At 38.3% G+C, this 12,184-nt stretch overlaps 1 long non-coding RNA gene across 2 annotated transcripts in view; it reads right to left on the bottom strand.

Moving 5' to 3' along the window:
* The window catches only part of LOC123593131, a 30,995-nt gene that overhangs the window by 10,421 nt on the left and 8,390 nt on the right, over positions 1-12,184 (bottom strand). Inside the window, exons 2-4 of one of the 2 annotated variants that reach the window (XR_006710146.1) lie at positions 5,926-6,025; positions 1,308-1,379; positions 337-460 (exon numbers count right to left, since the gene is read on the bottom strand). This is a non-coding gene — a long non-coding RNA (uncharacterized LOC123593131). Of the gene's footprint in view, positions 1-11; positions 461-1,307; positions 1,380-5,925; positions 6,026-12,184 lie in introns of those variants that run through there. The other variant, XR_006710145.1, reaches the window with a different exon arrangement.

Below are 12,184 nucleotides of genomic sequence, written 5' to 3'. Positions count from 1 at the left end.
ATATGTTAACTAACTTGGATTTTTAAAAAAATTTTAAAAAGAAAACTTAAAAAAAAGTGCATAATCGAATGAGTGATTTATACATGTAGGCTAGGATTTACATCCATGCCACTCTGAGCCCTGGTTTTTCTCATCCCTCCATGCAGGAAACTCTAAGAAAGTAACTGATTAGTGTAACTCAATTGCTCTCCAGTAAATAAGTTAATGCTTAATTTCTGGGTGCTGTTTCCTTTCGTGTACCAGGTGTCTCATTTTCTCTGCATGTGCTGTGTCCTTTCTTAACCATGTGTGTTTTTTCATGCTGTTCCAGATCCACACTACCAGTCCCATCTCTACCTGGAAAAATTCAGTCCGTCCTTCAAGGCACAGCAGAAATGTCCTCTTGGCTGTCATCTTCCCCTTCTTCTTCCTCTTCAAGCAGGATATTCTGCAACCTCTATGGTGTTTTACCTTTCTTGCTCTGAAAGAAGTAGGTGTGACTGTCAACTGTGTGATCACATCTCCACGAAGGCACAGATCATGACTCGGACACAGTGTCCATCCATAGCAGTCACTTAACGCATGTTAAATTGAGCTAACCTAATGAATTAAATTGGCATTAAATATGCCGAACAGCTAGATGACAGGTCAAAACTCGGCCAACTGATATTTGGGGTCCTTTAAAATCACAGGGATTAGAAATATAATCTAGTTCTCTCTGTTTCAAAGTCTTGTGTTCTATGGAGAATTTAAGTTGAAGAAAGACTTCTGTAGCATAAAATAGCATGAAAGCCACTGACTCTGAACAAAGCCGTTTGTTTTCAGATGCATAAACTGAAGATTTTTTAAATATAAAAATCTAGATATCTAATTTCTCTGTGAAATGAAAAGACTCAGCAATACGGGTTCCCATTCTTTATATATATATATATATATATATATATATATATATATATATATGTAGAGAGGAGAGAGAGGGAGAGAGAGAGAATGCAAGCAGGGCAAGGGCAGAGAAAGTGAGAGAGAGAATCCAAAGCAGGCTCCTTGCTGTCAGCGCAAAGCCCAACTCAGGGCTCAGTCTCCTGAACTCCAAAATCAAGAGTCAAACACACTCAACTGACTGAACCACCCAGGCACACCTATGGGTTCCCATTCTTGAAAAGTGTCAATCTGCTGGAACGCTCTGCAGTTTGCCACAGTCCTCACCAGTCCCTGTAGTTACCCTGATGCAGAACCTAAGTGTTAAATCAGTGCTAAAACTCCAACAAAATGACTCTAGCATACCATGGTAATACACTTGGCTTTCTCCCCTTGTTCATGTTACTTACCTGTCACTGTTCAAGTTCAAGGCAATTAAACTTGAGGCTCCAGATTTGCAATAGGTGTGCTTCTGTGAGGTACTCTGGGAAAAATATTGTTTCCAAATCAAACTTCATCTGAAATGTATGCAATTTGCTATTCAGAGAAACCCACTGTAACTATAAAAGAATTCTTTTGTACATCAAATACGCACACACTTGATTATAATCCTTTTGCCCTAACAAAGAGCTACATCTTAGCTTGGCATATAATTTTGAGAGCTCAACTTGTCCTGTGAGAATTGCACAGAAATTTCTTCTTTTTATTACTATGACATTTACTTTTGCATGGGAGAAGCTTGGGTTCAGTGATTATCTTTCTTCTGCAAGTAATCTGTTTGTTTGGCTTCCTTTTCCTACATGGATAAGATCATATCACTTATACAATTTTCATCATGAAAATAAAACTGTTGCCAAGACAAGGTGAAGACTGAGCAATATTAAATTAATTTTTGCAAGGGACACGGTGGGCTCATTAGAGCTGTAGACTCAGACTTTTTTTTTTTTTTTTTTTTGCCCTAGAAAGTTTTTCTTTTTGTACATAGTCTTTGAAAAGTTTTATTGGTGAATAAATGTCATATAAAATGTATGCATGCTACGTGTACAGTTCAGTGATTTTTGGTCTTAGAACATTTTCATGATCCCAGAAAATTCCTGTGTGCTCACATGCAGTTAATCCTTGCTCCCACTCCCCAGCCCTAGCCAATGCTGAGCCGGGAATGTGCTTGCCTCGGTCAGGACCTCAACCTCAGGCAGAAGAGCTACCGTCCCCTCCCCATTTCTCTCCATCACCTCCTTCATCACTTCCATCAACAATCCCATTGGGCATGGGTGTTACCGCCACCCCAAAGGGACTCAACCACCTTCCCTGGAAGCACAGCCTGCCCCCTGTCCTGGCAGAGCCCCATGCCTACAGAGCTGGAAGAAGCGGGGAAGTGATTGGAGCTGCCGGTCCAAGAATGTCTCAGACTCCCACTGTTCCTTCTTGAAGTTGAGCTGCTGTTCAAGCACAAATACTTTGTGGATAAATTATTGTTTACAGTTGTCCACCTGATCTGGATCTGATTTGGACCTGATTTTGGATCTTTGCTCGCTTTGCTCACTTTGCTCTGTGATCTGTTGCTCGCTTTTTATCTTATCTTCATCTCTTTTTCCTTCTGGGTTTACTAGTTGGTCTTTGATCGCACTGATTCTGGTTTCTAGTTCACCTCATCACACTTGTTCTGTTTTCTGCAAGGCACCTTCTGCTCTGCACTGCCGTTAAGATGCCCTTTAGCTGGCTCTGGCCACATTTGTTTCTGTACATTTCTTACGTGTCCTTGCTGTTTACCTTTATATATCAGCCCTTGTGCCTCAGTGAGTTCTTTCTCCATCATTTCTTTCTTTCTCTTTTTTTTTTTAAGTTATTCTGTGTTTTCGAAAATAGAAATGCTTTCTAAAATTTTTATCTGACTCCTCATTGCTAATAATAATAATTTTCCCTGGGGTGCCTGGGTGGCTCAGTTGGTTAGGCATCCAACTCTTGATTTTGGCCCCAGTCATGATTCTCACAGTTCATGGGTTCAAGCCCTGCATTGGGCTCTGGGCTGACAGTGTGGAGCCTGCTTGGGATTCTCTCTCTCTCTCTCTCTCTCTCTCTCTCTCTCTCTGTCTCTCTCTCAGTGCCCCTCCCCCACTCATGCTCTATATCTCTCTCAAAATAAATAAATAAACATTAAAAGAAATTCTTCTGTTAAAAAAAAGAATAATTTTCCCTATGTGGGGCAATTATATCTTTCTTTGATCTTTAAAAATTTCATATTATATATAAATTTTTTTCTGATTACTGAATTTGAACAAGGAAGATGGATCCCAGCCTGATGTTTGCCATCTGATAGTTGTCCACATATTCCATATGGATTCTCTCACTGTCTACCAACATACAGTCAGATCTTTCAGGATGTAAGCTGGGAGGCCAAACAGGCACAAACCCCTAGCATTTAAGTTTTTAGTGTCCAGAAGACATTTATCCTGCTCAATATTACTTTGTTGAGGCAGGTCCACTTTTGTTCATATTACCTAGTTTTCTACTATGAGCTAGTGTATTTCTACCGAAAAATTCGAATCAGCATGTAGCTCATGCTTTGTTAGAGGTACAGCATGGGTAAGTCCGGTCTCCAAGATGGACTGCTTCCTTTTATACCCCCACTTACTCCTGAGTTGACAACACAGGGTGCAACTCACTATTGTTGGACCCATGAGCTCATGGCCAGGTTAAATTACTGGGTGTTATAGACTCCATAGTCAATCTAGCAATGATGCACTGAAGAATTCCCAGGAAATAATTCCCTTAGGGAGGAAGAGCTTCTGAAGAATTAGGTCTGTCACTAATGATGAATTTTTATAACTGTCTTGCTTTCTTAAGAAACCCATATATGAAATCACTGGCCATTATGTCTCAGTGTGACCAATCTACATTGCAGTAGGATGAATTCCTCCCGGTGATTGAAAAACATCATAAATATTGATTTATACCCCTAGTTTCCACTGCTATTGTCATTTCCCCAATATGTTGTTATTTTAAAGTAGGAAGAGGAAACCAGCAGCCTGCTACCATATGCTAAAAATATCCTAATATTGGCTAAAGTAAGGAGATGTCTTCATGTTAAGAGGGATTTTTTTTCTCTGATCCTTAACATTTTTAGCCCAAATCCATTCATATGCTCTACATTTGCTGCTCTAGTTTATATGTTTTCTGCTCTAGTTTATATACAAAGAAATATCTTGGAGCAGTGTGCACTGGAGCAGCGAATCTTTAATATATGGTGCTTCTAAAACTTTAATGTGCATATGAATCCCCTGGGGATCCTGGCAAAATGCAGATTCTGCCTTTCTAATGAGCTCCCCAATGATGTTAATTTTGCTGTTATGAGCAGGAAGGTGCTAGAGCAGCTGGTATGCTCATGATTTGGAGCCCAAATCACTTGTATTTTGATGACCATTCAGGAAGATGCAAACAGGGAAAATTCTGACATGTCACCATTTCCACACCCACCGAGGGCCTGGTGTCCCTGACCTGCCCCCAAAACAGAGACTGTCACCAAGTGATTGCTATGTCAATAATTGTGTGCCATTTCACATTTAAATACTCAGGGCCTTTTTATCTGGGTGGAGACTGTTGGAGGAGGGAGGTGGCGACCAGAGATAAGTCTTATCATTGTCATGACACCAGTAATACATTTTTATTTAAAAAAAAAAAAAAAAAGCTTCTAAGAGTTTCAAGTAGGGTTTCTTGTACGGCAGGTCAATTCAGACAGTCCTTTGAGTCACGTTTAGAGCAAGAGGTCACATTAGTCCACAGGGGATTTGTGGAGGAATGCAGTCTTCCTAGTAAAATAGCCAAGGGTGTGTGTGGAACTATGGGAAGGAGAGCCAGGGTGAAGATTTGCTCTGCTCTAGAAGGGCCGAGTTGTTGATGTTTTAACATTTAATAACAACAAAAGCTCCCATCGATATGGAAGATCCTTTGCCCATTTGGGCATGTTCATGGTGTCAAACCTAAACGTTAATTCCTTAGAGGACTATCTTTGTGATTTGTGGTTAATGGGTTACGCTGTCGCTAAGAACTGTAAGTGCATAGCAAGTAAGCTTGAGACCTTTCGTAAAGGACAGATAGTGGTGGCATTTTCACCGAGAGTGCCATCTGAAACAAGCCCACTGGGAGTATTTGGCCAACGGATGCAGGTAGGAAAACAATTTTCCCCTGGGGGGAGGCTTTCAGGGCCTTAGATGTTTGGAAAAGCAGATTAACACAAGTACCACTGAAACAGGTTCTGTAGCTTTGGACAAATCATTGCTGTTATTATTTAATTCCTTATACTATTTTAGTCTTTGTAAAGTAACAAAAAATTAAATTGCATTTATATCTTAAAATAGGTCAGCTCCTTCTGAGGCTAATGTTCAAGTTTTGTCTATCCTCCACCAAAGTCAGTCTTTCAAGTATCTTTTATCTTTTTAAGAAATGTAACAGCGTGTTGCCAGCTTAACCTGCATCCATCCATCTGGCCCTTCCTCCCGCCCTCCGCCCCTCCCTCCCTGCTGCTTAGCATTTACTGCTGTACATCCTGTCCTTTTCAGCCTCTTCATACATAAAAATCTCTTGCGACTGCTCCACTGCTGCCTCCTGAATTTCCAGCCTTCTAACTCTGCCTGGCTCCAAACTGTGCTTAAATAATCTTTTCATGCCTTTCCATATCGTTCCAATCAAGTGGCATGCACTGGCCCCCTGCCCCAGCTGATCTAGCTTCTGACTTCAGTCAGCAAGCTTTTCAGTAACTCTGGACCACTCCGTTTTTCTTCTTCCCAGCGTGAACCCGTCTGGTACTGTCTTGCTGCCTGTAGCACTTTAATCCTTCCTCCTCAACATTCTCCATTGTCCTGTTTTCTGTCTACTGAATGATGTCCCACTGTTACAGGAAATGTCACTTTAAGATAGACCTAGCAGTAACATTTTTCAAGATTAACCTTTAAATACAAATATTTTGCCACACTTAACTCCCTACTCCAACTGGCTCCAATTTTACGATTATTATCTTCATTATATACTTACTATCTTACTTATTCATTTTGCATCCAGGGACTATGTTCTTTTATCATGTGTACTATCCAGGTTTAGTCCATAAACACGCAATTCCCCAGACAGTATTTTGCTACAATGAAAATAGGAATATCAATTAATACAGACTAGACAGTACCAACATAAGATAATATATTAATATATGTATGCAAAACTGTGTGTGTTTAAAAAGGCTAAGGAAGGATTGTTTAATAGAGAGTATTATAGAAACAGGATAACATTACAGTAAAATTAAGGTGAGTCCCTGCTTTATCATGTTTCAAAATCAATCAATATGGAATAAAAATATAAAAATCAAATCAATTTATAAGAAAAATTGACAAAGACTAGAACATTTATTCAATATACAGGAGGACAACTTCATTTTTGAAGAAATAAAATAAATTGTAAAGGTATGATTAATAGCTTCCACAGTATTTAAAATTTCTACACTATTAAAAAACCCCAAAGGCACTCATATATATAATATTTTTAACAATTCATATTTATAAAGGAGACATCCAAACTTCAAAGGATAAAGAGGATACAAATATATTTCACTAGACTGTAAACTCTGTAAGGAAAGGGATATTTCCTTATATTTCACACCTAATACGTATATATTAAACATTGAAGGAATAATTGAGTAAGGGAGAACAAATAGAAAGCAATTTCTAAAAGCTCATCATTCCAGGAATAAATATATGAAATAAACAACCCTGGATAACTAAAATATGTCAACTGAAATATTTTTTAAAATGATACCATATAATATCAGCAACGTTATAGTAGAATCAGTACCCATTCCTAGTAGCGGCTCTATAAATTGGTTACCTTTTGGAAGGAAATGTGATAGTTTGTAATAAGAGCTAATCATCCACCAATGCAGAAATTTATTTTAATGAAGTAGCCAAGGTTAAATGAGTCATATGTGCATATTAAATAGATATAACTACTTAGTATTTCCATATTCATGTATATTTCTACATTAAAGGTACTCAATCTAACTTTACCACAATTAATATTAGGGATATGGTTATGCATATACACTTTGCACAAAGGTATGTTATGAAACCATGCAAATAATATTAATTCTAAAGATGTATGGAGACGTTTAAGTAAAAACATAAGGCATGTTATTATTATATTATGATTGCAACTATAAAAAGTTATGTTAGCACATACTAGACAAAATATATACAGGTAGAAATAAAAGCAATTTCATGAGGGTAATGAACTTATGGTCTTCCTATTATTGCTTTTACATATTTTTAATACTGTAGCTTTAATTAAAATGCATAAAGTGATTGCTACTATTTGTAATATATACATACATATAATTTACATTCTCATGAACCTAGTGAAGCTGTTGGTCTCCCAGGGAAACTGTACTATTTACTTATTGACCAACAGACTCTCTACTGACATTGACATACTCGCTAATGAGCAAAGTATAGGCCATGCAGTTTCAACTAAGGGGTAAGGGGAAGCTTGCAAGAAATATTCTTAACACTGTCTACCTTAACATGTCTGTGAAATACAAAGCAGGTAATATTTCCTGCCTATGGAGAACACGGCTTCCAGGCATTTGGGTTGTGTCTGCATCATTGAGAAATGGGATTATTTTGGAGCGAACTGACTGGTGGATACCCATCAGGGGATAAGTAGCAACACTGAAAATATTAATTGTACTTATTTTTATGTCTTAGACTTACAACGGACTTTTAAAGGAATAACTGGTTTATTGAGATATGATTTCCAAACCATAAAATTCCTACTTTTAAAGTGTACAGTTCAGTGATTTTTACTACATTCACTGAGTTATACAACCATCACTATGTAATTTTAGAATGCTCTCATTGCCCCCAAAAGAAATCCTATACCTATTAGCAATCAATCCCCATTCCCCCTCCTCCAGGCTCAAGCAATCACTAATCTACTTTCTGTGTCTATGGATTTCCCTATTCAGGATATTTCATATAAATGGAATTATACGTGCCTTTTGTGTCTGGCTTCTTTCACTTGGCATGTTTTCAAAGTTCGTCTACATTATAGCATGCATCATTATTTCATGTTTTGTGGCTTAAAATTTTCATTTTATTGATATATCACACTTTGCTTATCCATGGACATTTGGGTTGTTTCCACTTTTTTGCTACTATAAACAATGCAGCTATGAGCATTCATGTACAAGCTTTTGTGTGAACATAGATTTATTTTCAATTCTCTTGTCTACACACCTAGGAGGGAAATTGCTGGTTCACATGGTAACTATATATTGGACATTTTGAGGTGCTGCCAAAGTTGTTTTCTAAAGCAGTTAGAAATAGAATAGTTAGACTGTTTCACAATCCCACAGCAGGGGGGCTTTTACTTTCTCCTTTCACTCACTTATTCTTCTAAAATGGGCATATATTACTTTAATAATAAGAAAAAAAGAATTATTAACAAAATCTGTGACTGCCAATCTGTGGGCCATAGGCACTTTGCAATGGGCTTTTAGTCCCCTTGGGTACCATCTCTGTCTTTAAATTTAACAAAGACTGTGGTCTGTCTATCGAGAGAGAGAGAGAGACAGAGAGAGACAGAGAGAGAGAGAGAGAAGCTATTAGGATCAAAGAGAAACCAATTATTTGTTGGAATAAAGAATCTGCTCCCAATCAGTTTGGCCAAAATGATAGACCTGTTTGGAAGAGGAGCAGGATTTCTCTGTGTAACTTGTTGCACTCAACTGTGAAAGTACAGGAAAGCCACCTGTACTGCTGCGGGGCCGAGAATAGGGAGGGGAGAAGAGGGATGAGGAAGCCTGTGTGTGATGGGAAAAGTCCACTTCAGTACATCAGGCATATAGAGCTGTATATCTATATCTGTATCTGTGAGTCTATCTCTATACCCATATCTGTATCTATAACTATATCTGTTAAAATTGGCTATTAGAATTTTGACTAGTGCAGGGTCCTAAAGTAATTTGCTTAAGTAAATAATATGATTGGTATGTAAGATAGTGTTTCTGAGTTGCTTGAGGGAACCCAAAACAATGTAGGTATTGATTACTTGTCTGTCATAATTATCATGTGTGATGTATTGGTGGAGTTCAATTTATCTTACTTTTAGAGCTTGGTAATAGTACCACACTTTGCCATATTGGAGCTTGAGGCAAAAGGAAAAATTGGTAATATTGATGCTGCTTTCATTGAAAAATTTGACATTTGTTCATTATAGATTTTGTTTGCATTAATACAGATTTTCAAAAAACTACTACACTAAATATTATGTATCTTGATAACTGAGATTTAGGGCACCCCCTTAAATTTTACATCCAAGGGAAGTGCCTCCTTGGCTTCATCCTTGTCCCAGGTCTGACTTTGAATATGTTTACAGTTTTTAGGTAAAAAGGCTTAAAAACTGAGTGGCAATTTAGTCATGGAGAAACTGAGTCATGGATTAGAGCATTTGATGTCATACATTGATAGTCATCTAGTGACTAATTGGGAATCATAGGAGTAACTCCTATCCTTTTATCAAATCAGAAAGTGGTACTCCCTTGTTATATATTTACTAAGGTTTGTAAACCTTAATTCCCGTTTCACATATTTGATTAGAAAAACGAATTCTTTCTAACTTTTTCAATATTGTCCCTCTAATTATTTAACACTCAACAGAGTGGGCAAAAGTTTCCCAACAATCTGTAGCAGTTTAATCCTCATTCCTGGCCTTTTAAAATTTTCTGGACAGGAGAAGCACTCTGTTTTTAGAGCTATGTGGGGAACTGATACCACAAAGTAGAATTTTCTGCCTAATTCCTTTATTCCCCTTGAAGACATTAGGGACCAAATCCCATCCCCCTCTTTCTCTAACCAACTTTTTAGAGATTTTCAGTTTGAAAGTGAGATACTGGAAGAGCCAGAGGGTTAATGAAAATTTCAGTGCATGGAAATGTTTGTCAAACCCATTGGAAGAGTAGCACATCCTGGAGCTATTATTGGCACAGCAAATAGTGAGTGACATTCAGAGTTTATGCTGTTTGCTCTGTGATACTGTTGGAATGAGTTACATCACATGCAGGAGTCACCAAGAGGTGACTCTTTCTGGGCTGGCCAATAACCATTTGTTCTTCAATTTATTATCACAGTGAAGTAAGCTCACTGTCTGTAGTTCAGATCACTGGGGAAGAGGGCAACCCGCACATGAGAAGAGAGCATCGTTTAGCCTGGCATTTCCCAAAGTTATCCCTTGACAGTAGCTATAGAAATGGTTTCTCAGGGAAATAAGTTGGAAGTGCTGCATACTAAATGCCAGTCTGGGAGATGCATATGCTCATTAGCATACAGAAGCTCTGAAAAATCCTGCAGGGAAAACAAAAATCTATGCAGTTTTGTTTAACTCACTTTTGACCAAATTTTGTTATGGAACCTCCTCATATTACTGTGAAACAAGTTGCCCCAGAGCTTAGAGACTTAAAACAATAAACATTTTATTATCTCCTAGTTTCTGTGGATCAGGAATTTGGGAAGGACTCACACCAGGATGGCTCTGACTTGGGGTCTTTCATGCAGTGTAGTCAGGTGGTGACTGATGCTAGAAGAGCAGGTGGCAGGAGCAGCTGGGGCATCTTTCTCTCTTTATGTCACCTTGGAGTATCTCCTTGAGGTCTCTCATGTCGGCTACATTGGCCTTCCTCACAGCATGGCTGCCTCAGGCTAATAGGACTGTTACACGGTAGCTCAGGGTTCCAATGAAAGTATTTTTTTTTTTTTTTTTACTTAACGTTTATTTATTTATTTTTGAGAGAGAGAGAAAAAGAGACAGAGAGAGACAGAAAGAGACACAGAGAGAGAGACAGACAGAGAGAGGCAGAGAATCCCAAGCTGGCCCCACACCATCAGTGCAGAGCCTGACATGGGGCTCGAACTCACAAACTGTGAGATCATGACCTGAGCCAAAATCAAGAGTCAGAGGCTTAACCAACTGAGCCCCCCAGGCACCCCTCAAATGAAAGTATTTCAATCCACAAGTGAAAGCTACAGTGACTTATAACCTTGGAAATGATGCAGCATTATCTTCACTGCCTCCTGTCACATGCAAGTGAGTCACAGGACTACAAAAACAGGGGAGTTCAATTCTACATCTTGATGAGAAAGTGGCAGAGCTCCATAAGAGCATGGAGACAAGGAGGAGATATTGTGCTACCATCTTTGGAAAATACATTCTACCACAGGACTCTCTTTTCTCCGTGGAATCTCTTCAATGTCGGTTCCACGAAACATACTTCATGAATGTTGCTTTAGGCAGTTATCACCGGAGTTGCTTCTACGTAAAAAGGCAGACTTGGCCAAAAAAGGTGTCTTCGCAAATTCTGGAGATGTCCAGATATGGAATTCACAAAGAGATTATTTAGCACAATGATACTAAAAGGCACTATTATTTTAAATTCTGTAGTCCAGGGTGTACCCACTTAGATGTTTAATTTTTATGGTTCAGAAAGGGCTAATCCTGTAACCTTCCACATTAGTGCCAACAGCTGAATCAGAGTGTGTAGAATCTCTTGGCATTCACGTATGTAGACTGGAGCAGGTTCAGAAGTGATCCATTGCAGTCCAGGATGGCCCTCGTAAGGAAGGGCCTTACTTCTCCAAGTAAGATGGGCCCTTATCAAACTGGATGGCTTCCTGACAGTAAAGCTAAGCCTGGCCTAAGGAGGATCCACATATTTAAAAAATAAGGAATGATCTTCCACTTAATATCTCACTCTTATGTGAATTGTTGGCTTAAATGGGAAGAGGGCACCTCTTCTCTTTGAAATAAATACTCCAGAGTAATAACAAAATATTTGAATTTAAAGCACTAGCTGTTAAATTTTAATTGACTTTAAATCAAGGTACTTAAAATTCATTCCCACACTAATGATGAATTTTTATTGATTTTATCACAGAGATGTCTTTGTCCCAGAGGCACTATTTGAAAGTCATCCAACAAGAGTTAATAGTATATAGTCTGTGAGATAGAACATAACTGGATTTTGTCTCTTTGTTTTTGTTTAAAGATAACTGACCTGTATAGGGAGAAAATCCATTGATTTGAACTATTTTCTCCGAATAGTCATAAACATGCAATACACTCTTTGCTGAAAGAGTGATTGACATCTAGATACTAGAAGTATGGACTTAAAAGAACAAAATAATATGGAATAAAAACTATTATACTGAAGCCACCATCATTATTTTTAGAGTTTCAGAATTGCTGAGATGCTCCA

The sequence above is a fragment of the Leopardus geoffroyi genome, chromosome D4 (genome assembly GCF_018350155.1).
Source record: "Leopardus geoffroyi isolate Oge1 chromosome D4, O.geoffroyi_Oge1_pat1.0, whole genome shotgun sequence".
Taxonomy (NCBI): domain Eukaryota; kingdom Metazoa; phylum Chordata; class Mammalia; order Carnivora; family Felidae; genus Leopardus; species Leopardus geoffroyi.
Note: the sequence above shows the minus strand (reverse complement) of the source record. Positions and strands in the feature narration are given on the sequence as shown.